Consider the following 15,854-nt stretch of genomic DNA (forward strand, 5'->3'; position numbering starts at 1 on the left):
TCTGGTGCTCTGGACGCTGTAGCATGCTGTCTCCATTTCACATGTTCATGGATTAAACCATCTAATGTCGAGTCCTTTCTTCAGCTGACCTTAGAGTTCATAAACAGCATCATTCTAATCAGAGGCAACCACCTTTCCTCAAAATCCAAGCTGGGACTTAGAAAAACACTCCTCACCTTATTTTTTTTTAACCAGAATCCTGTTCCCTTAGCTTTCGATTCGGTCAGAGCCACAGACCATGTTTGGGGGCTCAGCAGTTCCCTCCCACACAGCTCCCCCACCTCATGCTTGGCTGCTGTTCTACATACAGCAGAGAGCTGAGAGAAGCATCCAGTCAATCTCCCCCACATCTACTCTGTTTATTAATAGTTCAGTCCTTTTGGACCATGATCCCAAACTGACAATCCTAAGAAATCCAATTTTTGTCTACTTTTTTGATGACTCTGGAGTTCAGGAAGTTAAGAGTATTGCTTTTTAATTAATTCTACCTTCTAGGAGCTCGAAAAGCATAGTGCTGCTAACAGTGACCCCCTCTAACTCTTCTGGAAAATGGATATGGACCTGTTCGTTGGTGTTGTTTTGGGTCATTATTTTTCTCTTAAAACTCTACTTTAGAAAAACTTGCATTTTTGAAATGGCTGTCATTTAATTCCATAGGCAGTTGATTTAAGCTTCATTTTTTTTCCATTAAGTGAAAATTAAATTAAGCTCATTATTGTATTAGACAGGCATTGATTGTACTCACTTTGGTTTTAATTAAATGCTACTATTCATTATTTCCTCCTGGGTAGTGCTTTTAATTTTCTTTGGTATATAATTTGGGGTAACAACAATATCAGTAAATTATCCCTCATAAATAATATTCAAAGAGAAAGACGAACAAAGCACACTGTGAAGCAATTTGAAGGTATTTGCTTATTGTTTTTAATTTACTGGTAGGATATTTATCAAGGGATATTTTTCCATGTTGCTCCTTCGTGATAAAATGGGGCATGCTCATATCTCTCTTAAGCAGCTCTGACTTTTGCAGTTAATGGCTGACTTCAAGACATCATTGATCTTAAAAATGTGCTGACTTTATGTGCAACACTGAAGATATGGTCCAGGGGGTAGATGTTTGAATCTAAGTCTAAGAACATTATCAGAAAGGTTCAGAAAAATGTCCAGAGAAGCTTATTTATCTATAGTTTTTTCTAAAACATTTGTCAGGAACTTATTTCATGCTAAACAGTCTCCTGGGGTCCTGGTAATATATGGCATGATAGAAGACCACAGACCTTGTCCTTCTGGTACTTGTATTCTAAAGGGTAGGAGACAACATAATATGCACTGACTCCAACCCTCCAAGAAGACAGGACTCCCATTAACCTCCTGACAAAGCCTGGGCCATTCTCTTCAAGTCTAGACTTTGAGCAAGATCATGTGTTTTGCACTATCCTCCACTAAATATTTTATAATGAAAAGCACAGAACAGCTTAGCTGAGTGCCAAAGGACAGACAGATACCACCTCTCAAATCCAGATCAGAAGTAGAAAACAGAGTGACTAGATCAAGCTGCTGCAGGTGTCCAGGGTTCTGGGTGGAGAAGCAGTCCATTCAGCTAGGAATTTGGCCACTACTGGTAAGCAGTTCTCAGGGCGACCACCAGGATGTGAGTTCAGCAGTCAGTGCTTACAGCCGGGGTTGACAATGGGATAAGCTTCCCCAGGCATACAGGGAGCCTAGACTAGTGTTTTTAGCAAGCTGTAGTCCTATGGACAATGTCTTCTGACGTGAAATTGTACCAAATTATCAGTGGTTGGATCTGATTCTGGCCTTTATAGAGTTGCAAGTGCAATGCAAACAGCTACACAAGGAGGGGTGAGCCTGGCTGGGAGGAGGAAGACTTGTAAACAAACAAACCACTCCAGATGAGCTTAGCTTCAAGTCAAAGTTCCAAAATGTGAAATCATGCCAAGAAGACAGCCTAAAATCAATGATCAGGATATGAATGCTCTTCAGATGAAAAGAAATTTATGTACCAGTCTGAACTGGTTTTAATATGAGTACATTTAGTATATACTCAAATAGATACATAAAGGGAACTTCTGTTTAAAACGTTAGGAACCAAAAGTTATGAAAAAAACCAGGCTGACATGAAATGAAAACAGGGAGATATGAAAAGGAACCAATTTTAAATATTAGAAATAAAGTCATTAAAAATAGAATAAAAATAAAAATTTAAGTAAACTTTAACAGCTTTGTAGATAAGATAAACTCTGGAGTGGTCTTCTTCCAATGGAAAATTAGTGGAATTTATGATTACATTCAAAAATTCACCCAGAATACAGCAGAGAGAGACAAAGAGATTTTCTCAAGTCTTTGAAAAGCAGTTGAAGATATGGAAGACAGAGAGGGTCTTACATAGTCAAACAGATGTCAGGAGAGAGTAGAGGAAATAGAGGAGAATTGATACTTGGAAAAATATTATAAGAATTTTACAGACATGAAGAAAGGCAGAATTATTTAGATAAAAAGTCCACTCCAAGTATGTAGCACAATTAAGGAATATATATACACCTATATGTTCAAATTATCAAGGATAATAAAGAGAAAAACCTTTAAAAATTAGTAGAATATCCTTAATGAAGCATAAGTGACATGTAACATTATATTTATTTCAGGAATATAACATAATGATTCAATATTTGTATACATTGTCCAAGTAGAATATTTTTAAAGGGATTAGCTACAATCAGAGTATCAGACTTCTCACCCAGGACTGATGCCATAGAAATCATGTACTCTGATCACAGTGCAGTTAAATTAAAAGTAAATATAATAATAAAAGATAGTTAAAAGCAATACCAAAATATGTTTGAAAACATAAACATGTCAAAAATGACTCATAGATTAAAGAGACAACCATAGTGGAAATGACTAAATATATAGGAATGAAAGACAGTACTAAGGAAAATTGGTGAAATGAAACTACAGTGAATTTTGAGGTCAAATTTATAACATTATGTACATTTTCCAAAAAAAATTATAATATTCAACTCAACAAGACACAAATATAAAACCTAATAAAACAGAGAAAATATAAGAAAAAAGATAATAAAGAGTGGTTAACAAAGCTGGTTCTTTGAAAAAAACATGAACAAATCAAGCAAAAGAGAAAAAGAAAAATCAGACAATAGCTACAGATAAAGTAGAACTTTTTTTTAAATAAATGAATTCAATAAACAATTTTATGTTAATAAATTTGAAAACTCAGATGAAACACAGTTTTCTGGAAACAGATAAATTGCCAACATTGACTCAAAAAGAAATAGAAACTCCAAATAAACTGATATAAACAAATGAATATTATTTCATCAAATATTATTTCACTATTAAAAAAGTGAATCAATAATCAGCTCCTTGAACACCCCCCAAAGATGCAAGATCCAGATGGTTTTAGGAAAACCTTTCTAACTCCCCAGAAACAGATAAATAAACCTAATGGTTTACAAAGTATTTCAAAGAATAGAAAAAAAGATAATACTACCAAACTCACTTAATACAACCAGCATACTCTTAATAACAAAACTAACACTAAAGGAACACTTCAGACGAATCTCATTTAATACCATAGTGAAAGTTGCCCAGCCGTGTCCGACTCTTAGCAATCCCATGGACTGGTCCACGGAATTCTCCAGGCCAGAAAACTGGAGTGGGTAGCCTTTCCCTTCTCCAGGGGATCTTCCCAATCCAGAGATCGAACCCAGTGTCTCCTGCACTGTAGGTGGATTCTTTACCAGCTGAGCTACCAGGGAAGCCCCCTTAATAAGGCCTAAATAAAATACAAGCAACCAAATCCATCAGTATATTTCTAAAGTATACATACCATAACCCATTACGATTTGTCCCCAGAATGCAGAGATGGATCAATAGCAGAAAACCTATTAAATAGACAAAATCATTTTATCTACCTATGTAATTACCTACCTATGTAATAATAATATAAAAACATTCGTGAAATTAAAAAGTACCAAATTCAAGATAGTGACTACATCTATGAAGAGAGGGAAAAAATGGGATTCAGGAGGATAAATAGAGGGGCTTTGTAATAAAATATGTATTATTACATTAGACAAAACCTAAATCAAAATGGTGAAAAGCTAATGATTTGATGAAGCCGAGTTGGGTGCATGGGTGTTACTTAAATTATTCTTTAAGGGTTTCCATGTGTCAAAAATATTTCACAATTTAAAGTAAAATATTACTTAGACATCTGTCTTCAGCTCAGTTCAGTTCAGTTGCTCAGTCATGTCCGACTCCTTGCGATCCCATGGACTACAGCACACCAGGCATCACTTGTCTTGGGGCTTCTCAAGCTTGGATGTGCATGTAAATCATATGAGAATCTTATTAAACTTCAGGTGCCCAGTGGGTAGGTTCCTGGACTGGGGCCTGAGATTCTGTAATTCTAAAAAGTTCCCAGGTGATATTGATGCTACTGGTGCATGAATACCCTTTGAGTAGAAAGAGTAGTTCTCAAATCTGGACATACATAGAGTTGGATGGGGAGCTTCAAAGAGAACCTAACGTTTATGCCCCAGCTCCAGCCCCAGAGATTCTGATTCAGTTGGCTTGGGGTGGTAATGCCTAGACAATGGTACTCTGAGAAAGCTTCTAAGTGATCCTAGCATGCAAACATGGTTTAATTGAATGCAGCTCATTTTGTAGCTGAAGAAACTGACTCAGGAGAGGCAGAACACATCGCACAGATTGCTGGCCACTAGATTCTACTTTTGCAATTCCCATTCCAGTTCTCTTTCCAGGAACAAAAATTTTGCTTCAATCTCTTCCAAGTTTCTGCCCTTCAGGTTTTCAGGTGCCTGTTGCTCATTCCCTCTTAGCACAATTCCTGGGTGCATGAGTGCTCAGTTGTGTCTGACTCTTGGCAACCCCATGGACTGTACCCCACCAGACTTGTTGGCATTTCCTACTCCAGGGTATCTTCCCAAGCCAGGGATGGAACCCATGTCTCCTGCATCTCCTGCATTGACATGCAGATTCTTTACCACTGTTCCACCTGGGAAGCCCAATAACTGGGTACGATAGTCATAAAGCAAGACAGGCTGCCAGTGGCATTCTTCAGCTACCTCCCTTCCCATCCACTGCCCCCTCCAGGCATAAAAGGAAACACTCTTGGGGAAGTTCTTGCCTTGGATTTGAGTAAGTGACATCATGAAAGAGTGAAGAACTTTCTTCTCCCAAGTTTTTCTGTTTTTGTTTTGTTTTGCTTTTTTCCTCTTGCACAGCACTCTCCTGCTCTCTCATCAGCTGAAGTGAACAACACTGCAGTCATTCCACTGCACCAGTAACATTTATGTCCAAAGCACCTACGAGATCCACGGGTGTATCCTATGCCTTAGTGCATGACCTCATGTCACACCATGAGCTCAACACAGTTTCAAAATGTTAGGTGAACTTTTCCCAAATGTTCCCAGGTTTCATTCTTTTCTTCTAGCCTTAATCTCTATTTTTCCTTACTAATCCACCCTGATTTGATAACCCCTCCTCAGATGTACACATTGACAGTATTCACCCTCACTTCTCCTTGACCTTAAACAAGTAGGATGTATGCCTGGACTTCAACTCCACCTTCAGATACAAAATACTTAGAACTATAGACTATTAGAGTTTAGAAACTAGAAAATCTTGCAAATTAAAAACCTTAGCTATGGGGTAACTTACTCCTACTCATGGCATGCTGTCCAGTGGTATATCTCATACTGAACAGCTGTATCCTACACCTTGGAAAGCAATACCTTTCCAAGCCCAGAGAGAGCCTTATGGTTCCAACACTAATGGAGCTTTCATTTCTAATATTGGTCTCATACCAGAACTGTCTCAGGGGAAAAAGGTAATGACTGGTTAGAATTCACCCAGGGGTTACGCTAAAGGTTTATAGTTTGTCCATTTGAGATCTATGGTCGTAGATAGAGAGGGAAAGGCACAGTTGGCTTAATTAGGGTTTCTAACAGGCCCACTGAACTGACCATATTCTTTCTTCTAAAGCAAATAGTCTGTGGGGCAATTACTTTTTTTTTGCATGTGTGTGAGAATTGAGGTTTAAGAGCTTTTGAAAATCAATGCATAAGTCATTCTGTTGCTGGGTCTTAAATAGTACCTTGACCCTCTTTCCTGAATATAAAGTAACCACTGTATCAATAGTCCTTCCTTTTACTTATCACTTTCCTGGGCAGGAAAGCTGTGAACCATGTAAAGAGAAAAATGACAGCTGCAGAGAGGAGTCCCAAAAAACTGTATTTAAGATATACAAAAAAGAAAACTTTAGACTCAAAATTATTAAAAATGAAAAGACTTAGAGAGTATGAGTCCAACATCATTGAAGAAATTGAAGCCTAAAGAAGTAGCCTTGCCAAAATCAGAGACTGTAGAAGACTAAAGAAAGACAGGGACCTAGGGTCTGGCAGACACAGAATCAGTTAAGATGGGCCTTTATTTATGTATGTTAACAAAATAGTATACATAAATTGATTCTAGTAAAATCAAATTATAAGCAAAGTTTATTATAGGAGCTTGTAGTTTATAGGAGTCCTATGATAAAGATTGCAAAACAATTTTTCCCTTCCCCATTGCTCTTTTATTTTTAATCTGGGTTTGTCCACAGGAGAGTTGCTTAAAGCCCAATATATTGGCAAGTTAATGAGTTCTTACTATTGAGTTTGTTTTCTTACTAAGATGAAAATGATGAAATGGTAAACTAGTTAAAGCGATGAACTACAGGTCAGAAATCCAAATTCTAGTCCTGCTCTACCCCTAACAAGTTATGTGGGCTTGGATGTGTCACTGAACCTCCATATGCAGCTATTTCCTCACCAGCTGTTCTAGAATAATCTCTAATATTTTCCTTCCCTTAATCTGATGCTCATCCTCAGGCACGATTCCCAATAGAAGAATACACTCAGTTGCTGCATGCAGTAACTCAAAGGACCACATTCAGTCTTTTTCCTGGTTTAAGATTTCGATCAATGTGTGATCCTTGCTCACCAGCAGCAAAGCATCACCTGGGAGTTCATTAGAAATGCAGAATCTCAGGCCTCACCCAGATCTGCCAAATCGCAATCTGCATTCTAACAAGATCTCTAGAAGATTCATATGCACATGGAGAAGCACTGGCTTAGGATACCTTGTCCAGCTTCCCAAATGATAACTGGCTTTTCCTGGACCTTCCTCAGTGCCCACTTTAGCATCACCTATGTGTTGACCTGCCTGTGGTGCTCTAGCTGACCTAGCAACCCCCAGTTCTGCTCCCTTCCCTCTGTCTCACGGACCTCTCCTCCAGGCTGGTGTGTGAAGTAAGTGAGTCGATTGACAGACAACAGCAAGGTCAACATGTCCCTGGGGCAGGAGGACAACAAAAAAGCAGAGACAAGAAATATAAACAGACAACTTGGAACCACTGAGTTCAGAGATAAACAGTCCCAGACAACGCAACCAACTCTGAAAATACTTACAATATAAGCTATATCTATTTAAGGAGTTGTTAGACAAGGTTTTCTAGGTCAAGAATAAAAAGCACAATAGACAAATAAAAGAAAAATAAGAATATGAATAGGCAGTTCACAAAATAGAAGTAGAATGGTCAGTAAATCCATGAAACTATGCTCAACCTCAGGGAATTCAAATTAAAGCAACAGGATACCATTTCAGCATCTCTCCAAATGGAAACAATATGCCTGTTATTCTTTTTTAAAATAATACTTTGCTTTTAATTATGAAATATTACAGAAATACAGAAAATAATATAACAAACGCCCGTGTACCCACTGCTTAGAATGGATATTAACATTTTGCCCTATATACTTTCCTCCTCCTTTTTAATTGATAAAGATAAACTAAAGCATCACTCCACTCTCTTTTACCTCCTCCATCACTCTCCTGAAGTTGCTGGGTGTTATTCCATGTGTGACTTGGTACTTTTTCTACATATGAGTGTGTCCAAAGTCAATGCATATTCTGTTCTGATGACACTATATATCTTTCAGAACTTGTATTTCTTCACTCCACATTGGGGGATTTTTCTGTGTTGATATATAGGGAGTTTGTTCATTCTTTTTAAGCTGTTTTTAGCATTTAATTGAATGAATACAACAGTGAGTCACAGGTTAAAGGAATGAAAAAAGAAAAACTTAACAAATTCTAATGCTTTATCTAGTATATTTTAGGTCTGATATAGAAATTCTGTACCAGATTCCAAGAATCGTATGCTCCTTTTCCTGGTCTAAACTTGTGCTTTCCACCCCTGACTTGAATGAATGCTCTCTCCTACATTTTCCTAACTTCTCCCAAGGCCACTTCCAGAACAGAATTACTCATGTCTCTTGGTGATGTCAGAAGGACAGAGAACCAGCAACCCCTGGGGCTCACAGTCCCAGGGGTCAAGCTGCCTCATGGCACCCTGTTTTACCCTGTGGTCTGCAATCTAAGTGTCCATGACTGGGAAAGGCTCAGCTCCCTTCACCCAGTGATACATGGAAAAAATGCAAATACTTTATCGCTACAATTTATCCTAAAGGAGATTTGCAAAGCCGCACGCCTGAGATTTATGGTATGACATCCAGAGATTTCATGTACTGTATTTCTCATTTATGGGCCTCAATTTAGTTAAGAGAAAAGAAGCTATCTAGAGCAAAAACACCCTGAAGCTTTGGTTAAATGGGATATTTAATTAATTCCAAAATCACCACATGGATAAAAAGTGAGTTTCAGATCCATGTGTTCAAGCATCCCCTAGCCTTCTTATTAGCTCCCTCCTAGGTCTTGGTGACCAAGCAGTGCTCCCAGAAACCTATCCTTGTGACCTCAAATCCTACAGCACTCTCAGGCAGGCCTGGAGCCTAGAAAGCTCAGGGTGGAAACTTTCCCCTAAGCAACCAGGTTGTGTGGGTTGATTTCCATATGCACATAACTTGTTCCTCGTTGGTCTGTAGAAGCCTGGAGAGCACAGAAGTCCTTTACTTCAAAGCTCTCCTATAAAAGCACACAGTAAGGAGTAGTGGAAAGAAAGCAGCGACCATCAGGGAAATAAGTCCTCCACCTGCCCCGGCTGTTTCCAGGTGCATACGCAGCAGACCGCACCCTCCCACCTTTCTTGGAAGGAACTTGTGTGACTTGAGGCAGACAATGGATGTGAGGGCTGTTTGAGGCTACAGTGCCCTTTATACAAGATAAGGTCATGATAGTCAGTCATGTCCACAGAACAGGATGGTTTGTTGATTGACCCTAAAAGGAAGTTACAGAAGGGAAAGGTAGACCACATTTATTCATATGATCGTGTTTTATATGTATGAACATATTTATGTTCACATGTATGTTTATATTCATATTTGTGATTTTGTTAATATTCATATTTCTATTTATTTGATGGGGACCCAAAAGCAGGGAGCCTGGGGGGAACTCTCGGAAGCTGAAAGCGAGGCAGTCTCTTCATTTCTGATGGATGGAAAAGCATACACCACGTGGGGCAGTGCTTTGCACAGCTTATCAATATTGAGCTCAGACTTGGGAAAATAGCCTTTTTTCTTTTTTGTTTAAATCAATGTGTTATCTGCTAGCAAAAGATCTTGACTCGCCTTGCCTCTATGCTCTCACATGGCACCTCCAAGTGAGGACCCGTGCTGTCAGATTCTAAGTCACACTCAGAAGAAGCTCACATTTCCTGACCACTGACTTCGTGCTGGCTGGGTGAGCACTCTGCCCTAAGTCCCCGCCTTTCTCAGTGGCCCTCACTGTACTGGGACCCCGCTTTCCTTTGCATCTCTCCACACTCCCAATGTTTGCCATCCCTGCTGGTAGCATCTATCACCCTCTGAACTGCTCTCTCCCAGAGCAAAAGAGCTGGAAATTTCAAGATGTTACCCCAGATGTTACCCTCTTTTGTCTATGACCTTCAGAATCTGGAAACCATTCTGTTATTAAGAATCATATAATGTCTCTGATGAAGCAGCCTGAACCTGAGGGTAGGAACTTACTGACTTTCTTCGCTGGGAAGAGAAATGAAGTGAAGTGAAAGTCGCTCAGTTGTGTCCAACTCTGCAACCCCATAGAATATATAGTCCATGGAATTCTCCAGACCAAAATACTGGAGTGGGTAGCCAGTTGCTTCTCCAAGGGATCTTCCCAACCCAGGGATCGAACCCAGGTCTCCCACATTGCAGGCGGATTCTTTATCCCACATTGAAGCTGCAGGTGCAGCTGAGCCACCAGGGAAGCCCTTAGCTGGGAAGGAAAATATCAATCATCATTGAATACACGTTGTGTACTAGGCACTCTCCTAGGCAATTTCATAGTTTCCCTCTTAAAGCCTCACCACAACTAGAGAGGCAAGTATTGTAGTTTACTTTATAACACAGAATCTCAGAAAGGTGAATATTGTGTCCCAGACCACACAGCTGGTAAGTAAGAGAGCAGCTTTCTGTGTTGTGTGGTGCACCTCTGGCCTGTGGGATAAGGTGGTACTAAGCATGTTGATTTTTGTTTAGTCTCTCAGTTGTGTTCAACCCTTTTGCCACCCAATGGACCATAGCCCATGAGGCTCCTCTGTCCGTGGGATTTTCCAGGCAAGAATACTGGAATGAGTTGTCATTTCCTCCTCCAGGGGGTCTTCTTGACTCAGGAATTGAACCTGTATCTCCTGCATTGGCAGGCTGATTCTTTCCCACTGAGCCATCAGGGAAGCCCAAGCATGTTGGTATGGGCGTATAATTTCCAGGCCCCCTGGTTCATTCTGATCTCTGTAAGCTATTCAGACCTTCTATGCCAGGCGTCATTTCCCTATTCCTCTTCAGTTAACCCAAACCTAACCTAGCCAGCACTGCTCAGCTCAGCTCTGCCTGATGGCACACCTCTTCCTGTAGATCCACAGCCTTTCTAGCCTGATGTCCCACTCTATACCGTATCCTCCACCGATCAAATGGTAAATGGGAATCCCACCTCCCCATGATCCAGTCAAGTCCCTGAAGGTATAGTGCAGGGCCCAGAACAGCCATCTGGGGTCCCTCTGTGTGGCTGGAATTCCATTATTAACATTCCATTATTTGGCTTCAGAATTTATCATTGCGAATTGGGGAGGTAATAATGCACTAAGCCTTATTAGGCATTTATATCATTCTTTGATTTCACTTTATGAAGGCAGTTTTGATAAGAAGAGAATATTAATAAGCCCACTGAAGTTGCTCAAGGACAATTAAGAAAAGCGATTGAGAAGAAGATTAGGTGGGAGAGGGATGACAGGAGACTAAGATAACCTCACTCCCCTGCCAAGTTTGCCTAAGGGCCAGATAGTTGTTGGCTGATCAGTCAAGGATTCTGGAATGGGAGAAGTAGAATTCTTAGGGATCATCTACGCCTGTTACCAGTAATTACAAAAAAAAAAAGAAGCTAAGGTCCAACAGAAGTAGCGGTCATCTTTTGAAAACACACATCTGACTGTGCCACTGGCACTCGGCAAGCCATTCAGCTGTCGGCCACAGCAGCCAGGTTTGGATAGAGACAGACTTCATGAAGGACGCACGTCTATTGGCATATGCAGATTTTGACTTCTCTTCAGTATATAATTACTTGGTGCCTAGTGTATTCCAGCCCCTTTAGGAACCAAGTGAAGTGTAATTTCCTCACTGATTTCTTCATTGCTCCCAGTCTAATTATTCCTCCCATGCAGAACCCCTGTGCTGTTCCTCGATAGAACTTGTCACCATTTGTAATGAAACATTTATTGGTGTGTTTATTCACTTAAAAGCTGCCCCTCCCGCCCCAATTAAACTTTAAATTCCACGAATCTGGGCGTGTTCAACAGAGTGAAGTGAGTTGGTTGTCCAGTGCAGAGTAGACATTCAATAAATACTTATTAAAGCAATAAATGAATGAACGAAATGTGCTAGGGGCTGGGGATATAGCAAATGATAAGACTGATATGGATTCCACCCTCACAGAACTTACTCAGGGCAGGAAGGGGAGAGAAAGGAGACAGTTATCAAGGGGGCAGAACTATGATGCTGATGCTCATTTCCAGGGGAATGGGTGGGGGCACCATCCTGGTTCTGCTCTATCCCTTTCCCATCTACTCTTGAAACTGATGAGAATGCAAGTGAGTCAGAGTGTGGTGCACAGTGACTGCTCTAATGAAAAACAACTATAAAAAGGCATGTCAGTCAGTATTGAGGAATCATTATTAAGGAATTACTAGCAATGCATCTCAACTAATTTCTACATGCAAAACTACAGTGAAAAAGGCTGAGGATGAGATCCAAGTTCTTTCTGGAAGAGGGGCTCTTTTGCAGCCTGTCTGACCTGTCTCTAGGGACTTCCCTGCTGGCTCAGATGGTAAAGCATCTGCCTACAATGCGGGAGACCCCGGTTTGATCCCTGCATCAGGAAGATCCCCTGGAGAAGGAAATGGCAACCCACTCCAGTAGTCTTGCCTGGAAAATCCCATGGACGGAGAAGCGTGGTAGGCTACAGTCCATGGAGTTGCAAAGAGTCGGACACGCCTGAGCCACTTCACTTTGCTTTCACTTTCCTTGACCTGTCTCTTCTCTCCTCTCACCTCTTTCCCCTGAGTGCCTACACATACCCTGAGTCCCAGCCCACACCATGTTTTCCCGCCCCTTGCTGTACTCCCCCTCAGGTAAGCACCCCTTCCTCTACCTGAAAAGCCCTCCTGACTGCCTGGGCCTCCAACTCCCTCTCTCTTCTGTGCTCCTCCCCACTTTCTGCCTCTTCCACCACGGCCTTGGTCATGAGCTATATGTGCATTCATGTGTGCTAAGTCGCTTCAGTCGTGTCTGACGCTTTGCAACACTATGGACTGTAGCCTACCACGCTTCTCCGTCCATGGGATTTTCCAGGCAAGACTACTGGAGTGGGTTGCCATTTCCTCCTCCAGGGGATTTTCCTGACCCAGGGATCAAACTCCTGCACTGGCAGGCGGGTTCTTTACCACTAGTGCCCCCTGGGAAGGCCCATGAGCTATATCCCTAAATAAGTGCATTAGTTACTTCTCTATAGTGGGATTAAGTCTGGTTTTTATTTCCTCCTGGATACTTCCAGATATTTTCCATTTTTTCTACAATGTATCTTTCCTACAATTATTTTTTTTATAAATGGAGGAAAAAACTGCTGGTATTTTTTAAAGATTGTTGTTATTTTATGTCTGTCACTTCTGCAATATCATCAAGGCCAGAAATCAGGTCTTTTTTGTTTTGTTTTCAAAGCTTAGAACCTATTGTGTGCTCATTATATGTCAGATGGATGGATGGATGGATGGATGGAGAGAAGAGGGCAGCAACTGAGTTGGCAACTAAAGACATGAATCTGAACCTCAGGTTAATCAAGAAAGTGAATAACAATTCCCATTGGTGTCAGCATCATAAATTAATAGATCATTCCCGGGGAGTCTCTTGACCGTTTCCCAGAGCAAGTGCTGGTGGGCTTGCAGCTCCCTGGGCTCTCTGGTCCGCTGTGCCCACCCTTCTGTCTGAAGTTACCCTACGTGGCACAACTGAGACTCCCCTTTCATTGCAGTTGTGGAACTTGATGTCACCAGTCGCATTGCCACCTGTCTGGGATTTTATAGACATCCTTTCTCTGTTTATTTTGATGGCAGTTTGCACAGCTTCTCTTCAGGCACTCAGAGTCTTTCAAGCATGAAGCTCCTGGAGATGAATGAGCCTTTATCGGGGCTCAGTGCTGTTTACTCAGTGGGAGCTAGCTGTGCCCTCGGCACAGCTTAAATTTTCAGCCAGAATTCTCAAACCTTTAACTGAGAGGCCAGGGCCAAGTGGAGACTGGCTTCAGGGGTTGCCAGTATCTCCACAGAGCCGGCCGGGATTCGGCCACTCGCTAATGGGAGGGAGTGAGGATGGTGACATCTGCCTCACGTCATCTCGTGCAGCTAACCTGAGATGCCCCGAATGTTCACCAGTGTGAGGGCTTGGAGGAGGGAAGCCCTGCAGAGTAGGGAGGGCATCTGGGATATGCTGGAAGGAAAAGCAGATTCTACCACCTACAAAGTATGTGGCCTTGGGCAGGGCCTTTCACCTCTCTGAGCCTATTTCCTCATCAGTCAAATGGGAATGGTGTGAGCTGAGATCACGTGGAGCACGAGGAGACATGCAGAAAGGAAAGCTCTCCTCTTTCATTGTTGCCTTTGGATTCCCCATGGCCCCGTTGTCCTCTGAAATGTGCCTCTTGTCCAGCAAGGAAGGGATTCCTCCAGGACCGGCGGCTCACCTGCCAGCTGCCTGGCTCACTGCTCTCCACTCGCCTCGCTGACTGCTGCTCCAGAAGGCGAGCTGAACCATTGGAGGGAGGGTTGATGCTGAGAGGGGGAGATGGGAGAGGATATCAGATTAGACAGAGGAGCTGAGGCAGCTTCTTCTGCAGGAACTTCAAGGGTCCCCTAAGGTCTCCCTTCAAAGTGACACCAAAGCCTGGACGCTGACAAGTGGCAGGAGTGGCAGACGGGCCTGACTGGCAGAGCACTTTGAGTAGATAATTAGTTCAGGCTTTTGTGCTCCTCTGTCTTTGCCTTTCAACTTGATCTATGAATCACTCCTCCCCACGCCCATCTTTCTCCTCCCGCCCTGACTGACTTTTATTCCTCTAGAAGACCAGCCCAAACTAAACTTCCCCAAATCCAACAGAATAAGAAATGAATTCAGGAGTAAGTTTCTATGCTGCAATGCCATCTTGTGAAAGAGAGCGTATTTCTGAGTTCACACATTTTTTTTCCCCCAGAGGCAAAATATTCAGGTATTGCTGTCGCAGAGTTGGTTACACAGTGGTAACTGAAATTCTGTACGTGAGGCTTGTGTGGTGCCCACTTCTTGGGCGTTTGGGAAAAGAAACGCAGTTCTTCTGAAGAACAGAAAGTCATCATTGTTGCCATCAGCATTCCCAGCTACCACTTATGTTTTTTCTTCTTTTTATTCTTTGAATGTTTTAAATGAAATATGATATACATACACTAAAAACCATATATGAATGCATGAATTATTACAAAATGTAATTATATTTTTTAATGAATAATTACCACACATTTCCCAGCATGTGAGAAGCCTCCCTATGCCTCTTCTAGTCATTACAGATTATTTAGGCTTCTTTCCCTATAGATTAGGTTTTCCTGCTTTTAAAACATATATAATTTTATATGAATGAGCATATGAATAGTAGTAACTGTTTTTTGTCTGTGAGTGATTTCCATTTAGTTGTATGTACTAATTCAATTTTCATTGTGTAATAATATTCCATTTTATCAATGTGTACCAGTTTATCCAGTGAATTAGATTGTACATGTACAGGGCTTTTATTGCACATATGTATACATTTCATTTTGGATATTTACTAGGAGGGTCAAAAGCGTGTGTTCATTTAGCCTTAGAAGATATTGCTAAGCATTTTGCCAAAGTTGTGATACCAATTTACACTCCCTCCAGCAATATATGAGACTTCCAGCTGCTCCATATTCTCAACTTGGTAGGGTCTGGTTTTTGTTTATTTTGCTCTGTTCTCTTTGTCCTTAGCCATTCCGCTGGGTGAAGTAGTATTTCATTGTTGTTTAAATTTGCAATTCTTTGATGCTTTTCATATGCTTATTGAACCTCTGCAAATCTTTTGCTCTTTTTGATGTTCTTATACTGTAGATTTTGTTTTCTTATTTATATTAGGAGTTCCTTCTATATTTTGAACAGAAGTCCTTTTTAAGATGTATGCCTTATGGATATTTCTCATATTTTCTCCCAGTTCGTGACTTGCCTTAACAATGTCTTCTAATGAGAAGAAGTCTTAAGTTTTTGTGA

At 41.1% G+C, this 15,854-nt stretch overlaps 1 protein-coding gene across 1 annotated transcript in view; it reads left to right on the top strand.

Annotated features, from left to right (window-relative positions):
- The window catches only part of ALK (ALK receptor tyrosine kinase), a 733,751-nt gene that overhangs the window by 448,686 nt on the left and 269,211 nt on the right, over positions 1–15,854 (top strand). The window lies entirely within an intron of this gene.

The sequence above is a fragment of the Bos indicus x Bos taurus genome, chromosome 11 (assembly GCF_003369695.1).
Source record: "Bos indicus x Bos taurus breed Angus x Brahman F1 hybrid chromosome 11, Bos_hybrid_MaternalHap_v2.0, whole genome shotgun sequence".
NCBI classification, from domain to species: Eukaryota; Metazoa; Chordata; class Mammalia; order Artiodactyla; family Bovidae; genus Bos; species Bos indicus x Bos taurus.